Source organism: Condylura cristata, unplaced genomic scaffold (genome assembly GCF_000260355.1).
Source record: "Condylura cristata isolate star-nosed mole 26May11 unplaced genomic scaffold, ConCri1.0 scaffold00012, whole genome shotgun sequence".
Classification (NCBI taxonomy): Eukaryota; Metazoa; Chordata; class Mammalia; order Eulipotyphla; family Talpidae; genus Condylura; species Condylura cristata.
In genome coordinates, this window is record NW_004567113.1 from 35,230,632 (window position 1) to 35,241,603 (window position 10,972).

Genomic DNA, 10,972 nt, shown 5'->3' on the forward strand with positions numbered 1-10,972 from the left:
TTGCTACTTGATTAATGCCCATTTATTGTTGCTATTGTGGCCACCAATCAGCTGCATCTTTGGTATCATTCAGAGCTCATTGTCACCTCAAGGAGGTTGTGTGTCCACAGTTCCCATTTGAAGTGAGGTAACCTCAACATCTGTAACTCTTCATCCACAGTAGCCAACTTGTAATATTGTAAGAGATTGCTCAGCAATGCTCAGGCTGGGGAAAATTAGTAGTAAAATCAATGGGCCAAGGAACTTTATGGCAGCTGGTGCCCCGGCCTACCTCCATCAGGTTTGCTTATACTCTTGTTTAGCAGTCTTTAGGAACAGCAAAATTTTGTTCTGAGTCCTGCCCTATCCTTATTTTGAGACTCTTCCTGTTTCAAAATTGTCACTTGATAACAGTTATTTAACATGATTGATTTCAATGCCAAAGATCTCATAGAGGAAATAAAGTTAGAAAGACAGACATAGCCATGCTAAGGATAGAAGAAAGATTGTATATTATTTTTACATGACTGTAATCTACCTCTTAAATTCTGGTGTTCCCTGTGTTCACTCGCAAATTCTCATAACAGATATTTCCACATTTCTACCTTCCATTCTGTTCTTTCCTGGAATATATTTTAGACCTTTTAATTCTAATTTCTTTTTTTTCTTTGCTTTCTTTTGTAATAATTTATACACATTTATATTCTCTTTTCAAATTCTCAAAGACAATGAATCACCTTTATATAATGCATAGCACTTACACTGCTTTCTTTTGCATAACATATTTGTTCATATATGTGTGTGTTTGTGTGTGTATATATATATATATATATAGAATAAATTCAATGACACAGGCGATGTATATATAAGATATTAAAGAAATATAATTGAGAGAATATGACAACTCCTTGAAAGTACATCAGAGTTATTTCTGTCAGCACACACATTTTATGGTGAAAAAAAGTAAAAAAGACAAACTCATCCACATATTCCTTACTGCAGACTAAGTAGAGACATCACAATTCTAGATGGTAGATGACTTAGGTAGCATCTCTTTGATTTTTTACTTTTAGGGAAAAAAAGCTAGGAGACAAGGAATGAGTGAAGAATCTTGTTTTCACTTGACAATAACTACTTTTGAAATTACAGCAACTGTTTATTTCTCTCTGGTGGCTTTTGGTACCATGGTAAATGTAACTGAAACACTGGACTAAATTCACATCACAATTGCATAGGAAAAACTATCACAATGACGTAAAAAGCGCACTAATGTCAGGACCCTCCACATTGACTTTTCCATTTGTGACTCATCTCAAATATTTCTCTAAATGTCACTTTCCTTAACTGCAGAATGAAATCAACTACATATTCTTTGCTAAGATACTAAGGTAATACATATATTTTGAACACATAATACATAGTCTTCAGCGCTACATAAAATTAGATTTACTCTCAATTGATTTTAATAATGTAATACTTGTCTTATAACAAGAAGGTATATTTGGAGGTTATAATATTCACCCCATACTATTAAATATAACATGATCATATAAAATTTATATCAAAATGTAGGTACAACTTTTATAAATCAGCAAACAAGTCTTCTTTCTAATAACCTTGATTGCTTTCTGTATAAACCCACTGTGCTGTAATCTGTAATAGTATAACATATATTGATTTTTCATATTCAGATGTTAAATACAATTTTAGGTGTGATGAGAGGTATTTTAAGAAAAAGTTTTCATATTTATAGTGCATAATAAGGTATCATGGATAAAATGAGATAAGACTAGGATTTGATTTTAAAATTTTAAGGGTAGGAAGGGCCATGGGACACATACTGATAAAGCAAAAATTTGTTCTCTGTTAATAATTGTTCAGGCTGGGCAATGCAGGTATGGAATTCATTGTACTAACTTCAATTGTTTGTGCATTCTAAGATTTTGCTGAATAAAAAGTTGAAAATAAAAAAAGAAGCGATAGTATTGAATTTGATTTACAGAGCTTTGATATGGAAGCTTTGATAATTTCATAGGAAATTATTTATATTAATAGTCTATTGCTTCTATTAATAGTCTATTATTTCTACTAATAGTTCATTAATAGGCTAGTCAAGGTAATCTAGGCTTTTTCTATAATGTTTTTCAAAAGTCTTTTAGTTTCTGCTCAAAGTTACTTCCACATTTTAGATATGCATTATAGCACCACTCCAATTTCAGGTTTGAAAATCTATATTAATTTTCTGTTGTATTAGTTTCCTCAAATCACCACTTTGAAGTAATATTATTCTGCCTATCAAAAACTCAGTGAAGTAAAATTATGCAAATGTATTTTCTTACAGCTCTGTAAGTCAGAATTTTCATTGTATTAAAATACAGCTATTGGCAAGATTGTGTTCATTCTAGAGACAATAAGTGAGAAATAATTTCCTGTGTCTTCAGCTTCTCAAGGCCAATTGCATTACTTACTTGGAGTCCTATCACCCATTTTCCATGTCAGCAATCACGTAACTATAGCCACTGCTGCTACTGTTACAACATATTTTATATTTAATTAACTAACTTCTTTTTTTTACTTTTATTGAGGTAACATTAGTCTACAATAATGCATGTGGTTAAAGAATGCAGATTTATATCTCTTCAAATATATGTTGCCATTCTATGCCCATCACCAAAGTAACACAGTGAATTGGATCCCCCTCTCTCCTTCCCTCCTTTGTTCATCCCTCTTCTTTGCCCCTTTGACAGTTTTAACTCTTCAATGAGAATCCAAAGTTCTAGATTAGCTACTCAATATAGGTATCTCATTAAGCCTATTTCCATTCTATCCACCATGTCATTTTTTTCAATTTGGGTAATTCTGCTAATATATGTTGTATATACATATAAATACATACGTAGCTAAGTATATGTGAATGTATACACACAAACAAAATATCTACATTTCATACAACTATATATAAAGAAAAGAGTTTAGAAGAAAAGAGGTAAATACAGTTTTCAGTGCTTATAAAGGCTTAAAATCAGTATTTAAGTGAAATGATTAAGGAGTAAAAGTTGAGTAAAAAAGAAAATTGTCTGTAACCAAACAGAAATAGATAAATAGATAGTGAAATTATTTGTGATTGCAAAATGAAAGGTAAGTCTTAGGTATGGGATTTTTTTTATATCATGTTTACTAACATGTTAATTTTTAAAAAATATATTCATTTATACATATAATAACTGGAGTACAGAGCAGAGGTTGGGGGGGTAAGAAGATCCACCAGTGACAGGCAGATTCACTGAAATACACTGCTGAGGGCAGCAGTGGGCAAAAGGAGAGGTCTGCTATGCCTTGTGGGTCACCTCCCTGGCTGGGGATTGAGCTTGTGCTTCAGTGGCTGTGGATAACTTCATAGTGCTAAGCTTTAACCCCTTGCACTGCCAGGAAGTCCATAATATGTTAATTTTTAGATAACACAAGAGATGAATGGGGGTTAGTGGAGAATAAAATATCAATTATACAAATAATGTAAACATCTTTTGATTTTCAACTAACTTTTTAATCACTGAAAACCTCTTTCTAGTGAAGGCCAACCCAAAATCATATTTTTAAACAACTAACTTGCTTACTTAGGATATATTACTTTTATATTGAATTGTAGAGGTTATTTATTTATTCTAGAGAAGAAAAATTATATATATATATGTATACATATTGCAATATGCAATGTACGTATTGTAAATGCTTTCCTCCATGGTTTGTGTATTCATTTGCCTAATTTAGCTTTCATTAGTAGAAGTTTAAATAATAAAATTTAATGATTTAATTGATTGAATTAAACAAATAAACAAAAAACATGAATATGTATATGCATGAGTGCATGAATATGAATGGATGACCATCAAATGAGAAAAGATTTTTAATATAACTAATCATCATAGCCATGCAATTTAAAACTCCAAATTGGATAAAATTTTAAATTGGCGAGGTGGCAGAAAAACAGCAATTTCCATACATTGCTGGAGGAAATAAACATTGTTCAGTGTTTCATAAAAGCCTTTTGGAAATTTCAAAGGTAAACCATACCTATCCTATTAGTGATTCCACTAGGTTAAATGTCTAACCAAAGAAAATAAGTGTTCTTGTCCACAAAATGAATTTCCATAACATTCTTAATCATAATATTGTAAAGCTAGAAATAATTCAAATATCTTTCAATCTGTATTTTGAATTTGCAAACTAAGTAAATTTATAAAATGGGCAACTATTCATTAATACAAAAGAAGACTGCACTGATACACTTAGCAGAATGAATTGATTTCAGAGTGGTATAATGAGCCAAAGAATTTATACAGAAAAAGTACATATGTATTATTTCATACAAATGAAGTTCATAAGCATACAAAATTAATAGATGGTGGTAGTAATCATAACAATGGAATAGTTGTTGCCTATGGATTGGCAAATGGAAGGATAGACTAGAGAAAGGCACTGTCTGATAACTTTTTTGGTGGGGGGGGGGGCGCTAGGAATAACTTCAGTATTTTATTAATAATATAAGTGACAGGCCCTCCCTGGTGGCGCAGCGGGTTAAAGCACAGCACTGAGAATCTGAAGCCACTTCCGCATGAGTTCGATTCCCGCCTGCCGCCTGTCCCGGAGGAGACCACATGGCGAGCCAGACCTCTCCTGACCCGCCCGCTGCTCCCCTCAGCAGTGTGCTTCGTCGATCTGCCTGCTCTGCTCCCCACTCTGTCTCTGGTGAAGCCTCTCACCGCCCCTGAGCCTCTGGCCTGTACCCCAGTTCTGTATGAATAAATAAATAAATCTTTAAAAAAAAAAAATAATATAAGTGACAAACATTTGTCCACTTCATCATTCTGAATACTTAAGATATGAGTATTTTATAGCATATCAAGTGTACCTCAATTAAATATTGTTAATATTTTAAAACTGTCTTTAAAAAAGACTGAGGGGCCGCCCTGGTGGCACATTAGTTAGAACACAGCATGATGAAGCTGTTAGGGGCCATTTCAGCATGATTTCTGTCCCAAGCTGGCCTGAAAAGTGACCCAAAAGGCAAAGCAGATCTCTACTGTCTTGTCTGTTCTCCCCTCAGCAGTGTACATCGGCAACCTGCCTTTTCTTCTCAACACTCTGTCTCTGGTGAATTCTCTCACCGCCCCTGCACCTCTGGTCTGTACCTCAGTTCTGTATGCATAGAATAAATAAATCTTTAAAAAAAAAAAAAGACTGAATTATAATATAGCTTCCCTATTGATTACCTATTTCTATATAAAGTAGTATGTTTGTTTTTTCAAAGATTTCCAGTTAATCTTAAATAGTTAAGTTAGAATTACATAATTTTAGACATAAAAGGAAATGCCAGTATCATCTACTCCAATCCTATGATTTTATAGATATGTAAAATAATGTGCAAAGAAGTTAATCTGTTTGTAACTTTTACTCTTTCTGGATTTCCCCCATCTGCTTCTATTTCCATTGTATCATGAGCTTTCTTTAGATTTCAAAAGAAAAGCAATAATTAAAAAGGAAGACAATTCACTGATTTTTTTTATAAGTCATAATATTACATACATCAACAACAATTTCATAGGGACTGAATACCTTAGACAATATTACTTGCAAGATTGTTTTAATCAACAGTGAGTGCAGTGATCATAGCAATCATTTAAAATAAGTATACAGATGGTGTCCAAACTATAAGTGGATTTACACAAAATGAAAATGGTTTGCTGTATTACCTAGGAGAAATATATATTACTTTTTATGCTTTCAGATTTTCTGATATTGAACATTTGTTGAATCTTACCTTTGTGGTATAAGCTAATTTCATGCTCAGCATGGAATCCCATTTCAAGAATTGATATAGTTGTATTATTGTCATGAAAAACATGATTTCCCGAATAGCATATATACTCTAATCTAGCTTAAATGATGTTTGAATTAAATGATGACAAATCTAGAAGGAAGTATTCTGAATTTCAGGGACAAAAGTTTTCAAAGTAAACATTTTCAGATAAGTGAATAGAACATTTCAAGAATAAAACCAAATAAATGATCATTTATATACTGTAAAAAAGTTAGACAAATTTTATTTATATCTTTTGAATAAAAATATTCCTAATTTAACTACCTATAAATAAAATTTTGGAGTACTTATCTAAAGAGTATGAAACGACTAATCCAAAAAGATATATACACACCTATGTTCATTGCAGCATTATTTTTAATTATGGAACAACTTAAGTGCTCAATGACTGACAAATGGATGAAGAAGATATGATATATCTATTATAGGACATTAATTAATATATAAAAAATAAAATATTCCTATTTGCAAAAACATGGATGGAATTGGATGGGATTATGCAAAGAAAGGATTCAGACAGAGAACAACAAAAACGGTATAATTTCATTTACATGCAGTGCTGAGGCGGTGGTGGTGAGAGAAAAGGAATGAGTGATGAATGAATCCAATAAATCATGAAGGAATGTAATTTGTATGTTGGTGATGGATTTGGTGTGATAACATACAATTGAAGAGGTATGAAACTGCTCTTAAGTCATATTCAACATTGTAAAACAATGTTACCTCAATTCAAAAAAATAAAATAAAATTAGTCATATGGCCAAGAACTTACTTCAAAGGAAATATTTTATTCCAACTTAATATTTTTGGTTAACAAAAATAACTAGGTCTTGCTTAACAATGAGGAAAATGGGTGTACATATTTAAAAAATAAACATGGGACCCATGGTGGCACAAGTGGTTAAGTCTCAGTGCTAGGAAGCTATGGGCAGCCATTGCTGCACTAGATCCCAGGCTAGGGAGTTGACCCTCATGGCTCAGAAGACCTCTCCTATCTCATCTGCTGCTCCCTTCTGCAGTGTATTTCAGTCAATCTTCATGTTAGGTTCCCTACTCTGTCTCTGGTGAATTTTCTCATCTCCCCACTGACCCACACCTCTGACTTATACCCCAACTCCTGTATTTATAAATAAATAAAAATATATACTTGAATAAATAATGTACAACAGTTTCAATTCTTGACTTTCATCTAATTAATTTTATGTATTTAACCCACAATATTTTCTAACTTTTTATATGTACCAGGATCTGTCCATACATTTTATTGATGCCAACAGTATTTGAACCTATTGTTATACAATAGATTGTACAATCTATTGTACAATCAGATTGTATTATTGCTGTTCTTATTAACTTTTTAATCAGTAAATTGTCTGATTTTTTACTTAAATTAATATTAAAATGTGTTCTTTATTAGTGACATTAATTTTACTGAAAATAATTCTAAAATCAGGGAAAAGAAATTAATGGTTTATTATAACTAGATGGGATAAAATTTATAGAAGTTTCTGTGAAATTGGAAAAAAATGTCAAAATTATGTTTTTAAAAATGAAGTAACAGGATCTGAAGATTGTATAGATATGGATAAGGAGGGAAGTTGGCAAAAATGATTTATCTTTTATCCAGGTATTAATGAATGTTAACACCAGTATCATGAATTAATAGAAGACAACTAAGGTGGTTTTGATTATTTAAATACCATGACACTTTAAAAGAAAAAATAAATAGTAATGATTCAATATTTAAATCATTTAAGCAAGGCAAAGTTCTTAGCTCTGTAATGGAAGTGTATGATTTTAATTACTGTCATCTGGAATTATTTACATATAGACACATATTTATGTGTGTATATATTACATGTGTGTAATAAACACACATATTATATATATGTATACACCCATATACATATCAATTAGTACATTACTTCAAATCCATGAAGTAAGCTAGATAGTCTTACAATGAAGTCAAATCTTCCATTGGCAGAGATGTAATAAAGAGTGAAAGGAGCAGAAGCTTCTCAGAAGAGAAATACTAATCTATTAATATTTTTTCATGATCCTCTATATTATAAAAGCATGTTATAGGACAAAGCTAAATTTATTGCTTACTTGTTCAAGGAGACTAGTATCTCAGAACCTTAGTAGCATCTTAGGAAAAAAGGGCAAGGCTGGTATGATATTTTTAAAGCTAGTTTTAAGGTAAGTCAATTTGCAGATTAAGATGTGAGTGGGGCCCTCCCTGGTGGCGCAGCGGGTTAATGCACTGCACTAAGAAGCTTAAGTCACTTCTGCATGAGTTCGATCCCTGCCTGCCCCAGAGGAAATCCTCATGGTGTGGCAGACCTCTCCTGACCCCCCCGCTACTCCCCTCAGCAGTGTACTTCGTTGATCTGCCTGTTCTGCTCCCCGCTCTGTCCCTGGTGAACTCTCTCACCCTCTGCATCTCTGGCCTGTACCCCAGTTCTGTATGAATAAATAAATATATCTTTAAAAAAAAAAAAGATGTGAGTAGAAAAACTCAAGACTTAGTTAAAATGGATAAAAGTCATAATTTAGTAATCAATGATTGCTGACATAGCAAAATGAGAATATTTCAGCAGAGGGTCAAAATTTGGGGGAATAATCTGCCCTCCAAGCTTTCTATTAAAGAACTAATATGTCTTTCAAAACTTTCCTGGAATGCACAATAAAATTCCTCTTCTTAGTCAAGAATTTTTTGCAAAAGTCAAATTATGCTGATAACAAATCATGTTAATTCAGATAGTAAGGTCTGTAGAATATTTTCTTGGATATATTGTTGCTAAAATACTCTCTTCTTTTTAAACAAATATATGTATATAGATTTGTGTGATAGGAAAGGAGCGAGATCTGGGCTCCAGTTTCCCACATGGCTGTCAGCAAAGAGAAATTCTAAAACAATAAGTACAGAGGAGTTCTTAGTTGAAAGAGATAAAGGATAAAAATGTGAGAGTCAAGATCACACAACCCAGGGGTTGGAAATTAATGCTAAAAGAGAGGAAATGAAGAGTCCTTGAACAAAAGAATAAAAGAGGATATCTAGAAGTCAAATGGAAATTTTGATCATTTCATTAAATGGTAAGGAAATTAAGGTTGGGCATACATTTTTTCCTACTAAGTTAGTGACACTAGTACATTTTTTTCTCTAGCTATGAAAAAACGTTCCTCTACTGCATACTATATTACCACTGCTACAAAATATAACAATGACAGAGAGTTTTGTAATTTTAATACAGAATACTGTGATAGAGGACAATCTAATGTCAGCTGTGATGAGTTTAAAAACTAAGTATATAGAAAACAATCACCTTCAAAGTGAATAAATAACCTTATGTTTCCACTGAAAAATGAAGTAAAAGTTAGATAAAAGATTAATAAATGAATTAATCAGAGCTAACCTCTACACATAATTAATTAATTGAGGTAGAAATAACCAATAGAGTTCAATCAATTTAAACAGAGATGTGAATATTTTATATAAAGAAAATTAAACTTATTAGTAACAGATTTTTTTGGGAGGGTATATATTACTGCTATTAACTTAGCTTTATATTATTTATAACAGAATGTAACATTCTTTCAGAAGGCTAAAATCTAAAAGCTAAACATATTGAGATTATAGGATTCTAAAGTTTATAATTTATTATATGCTAGGCAATTTTACTTATGCACTCTAAGAATCTTTGCAATATAACCCTTGCCAGACATATTTTACAAAGGAGAAAAATTAAATTCAGATCAATTAACTAGTTTGTCACAGGCTGTATATGGTAAATAAAGATTTAAATTTAATTCCAAAGTAAGGTTTTTGCTGTTTCAGCTAGTTTGTGAGAGTTTCATTTTCTCAAGACTAATGAACCGACAGCAAGTACCTAAATTATGTGACAAAACTGGTCTAGTTACAACGTTAAGTGAATGATTTGAATAATTTTAGCCTGGAAGATATACCCCAATCAACATTTTCCAGGACAAGAGACACAATGTCTATAAAGTAAGTAAATCACAGTTTTTACTGAAAATTAATAAAATAAAGTCAAAGATACACAAAGACTTGAAATCACTGTAACAGTTTAAGAATTTAATATTAATATGTTGGTGTTAAGACTGGAGTTTACCAAACTGCATATGACCTATATGAAACTTGTACAGCATACGATTATGCCTTTTGTTCTCTATTCTAATTGTAACTCAGGAAGAAATTTATTTGAAAAGAAAGGATATGAACATGGAGAACAGAGAAATATGGCCTTTATCATCAGGAGTAAAAGAAAGAGAGAAAACAAAAGACCTTTTTCTATCTAAAACAGGAATCATAACCTATAGGGCTAAGGGTTATGACATCATTTTTAAGACAGTGGCAATTTTTCTGTAGTATTTTCATATGAACTTCTCACTCAACTTCTTCTCAACTTCTCTTCTATCAAGTTCACTTATTTAATACTAACACATTTCTTCTAGTAACAAAATCCTTCTTTCTTGTGGGTAACCCATTTAATTTGGTTTTAGTAGATTTCATCCTACACTTCTAAAAGCAAAAATGTTCACATGAACTAGCCTTGACATATTATAGAGTATTTGCCCCACTTGTGTAATTGGTACACATGGTATGTTGGTAGGCTTCATTTCTTTGTGGTAGTTTGACTGGATAACTCACTTCTGCCTCCACTGGCATTTTCAACGGATGACATTTGGTTTGCCCCAGAACAAGTGAGAGACTTGGTGAACAAGAAAGAACACCAAGATAAAAAACCCTAATTTCAGGGTTGACTCACCATCACTTCTAGTGCATGTTATTGATCACAGGGATCTAAGAAAATATGGGAGGGAAAGGCAAGAGATTGAATTCCATAAAGCAGGGGTCACTTGTGGCCATATTGGAGACTGGCTACCACATGATTCTAGATATATATGTGGTTGAATATGTCTACTGAATTTTCAAGTTAATGTAACAAATACTTTTCTTCACAGTTTCTTTTGCATCTAAGAGTGATTAAACTTTTTACATTTAAGACCAGGGATCTTAAAACCATATAAGCTGAGCATGGTGCTTAGGAAAGAAAAGTTGTTTTTTTTTTGTTTTTTTTTTTTAAGAATTCA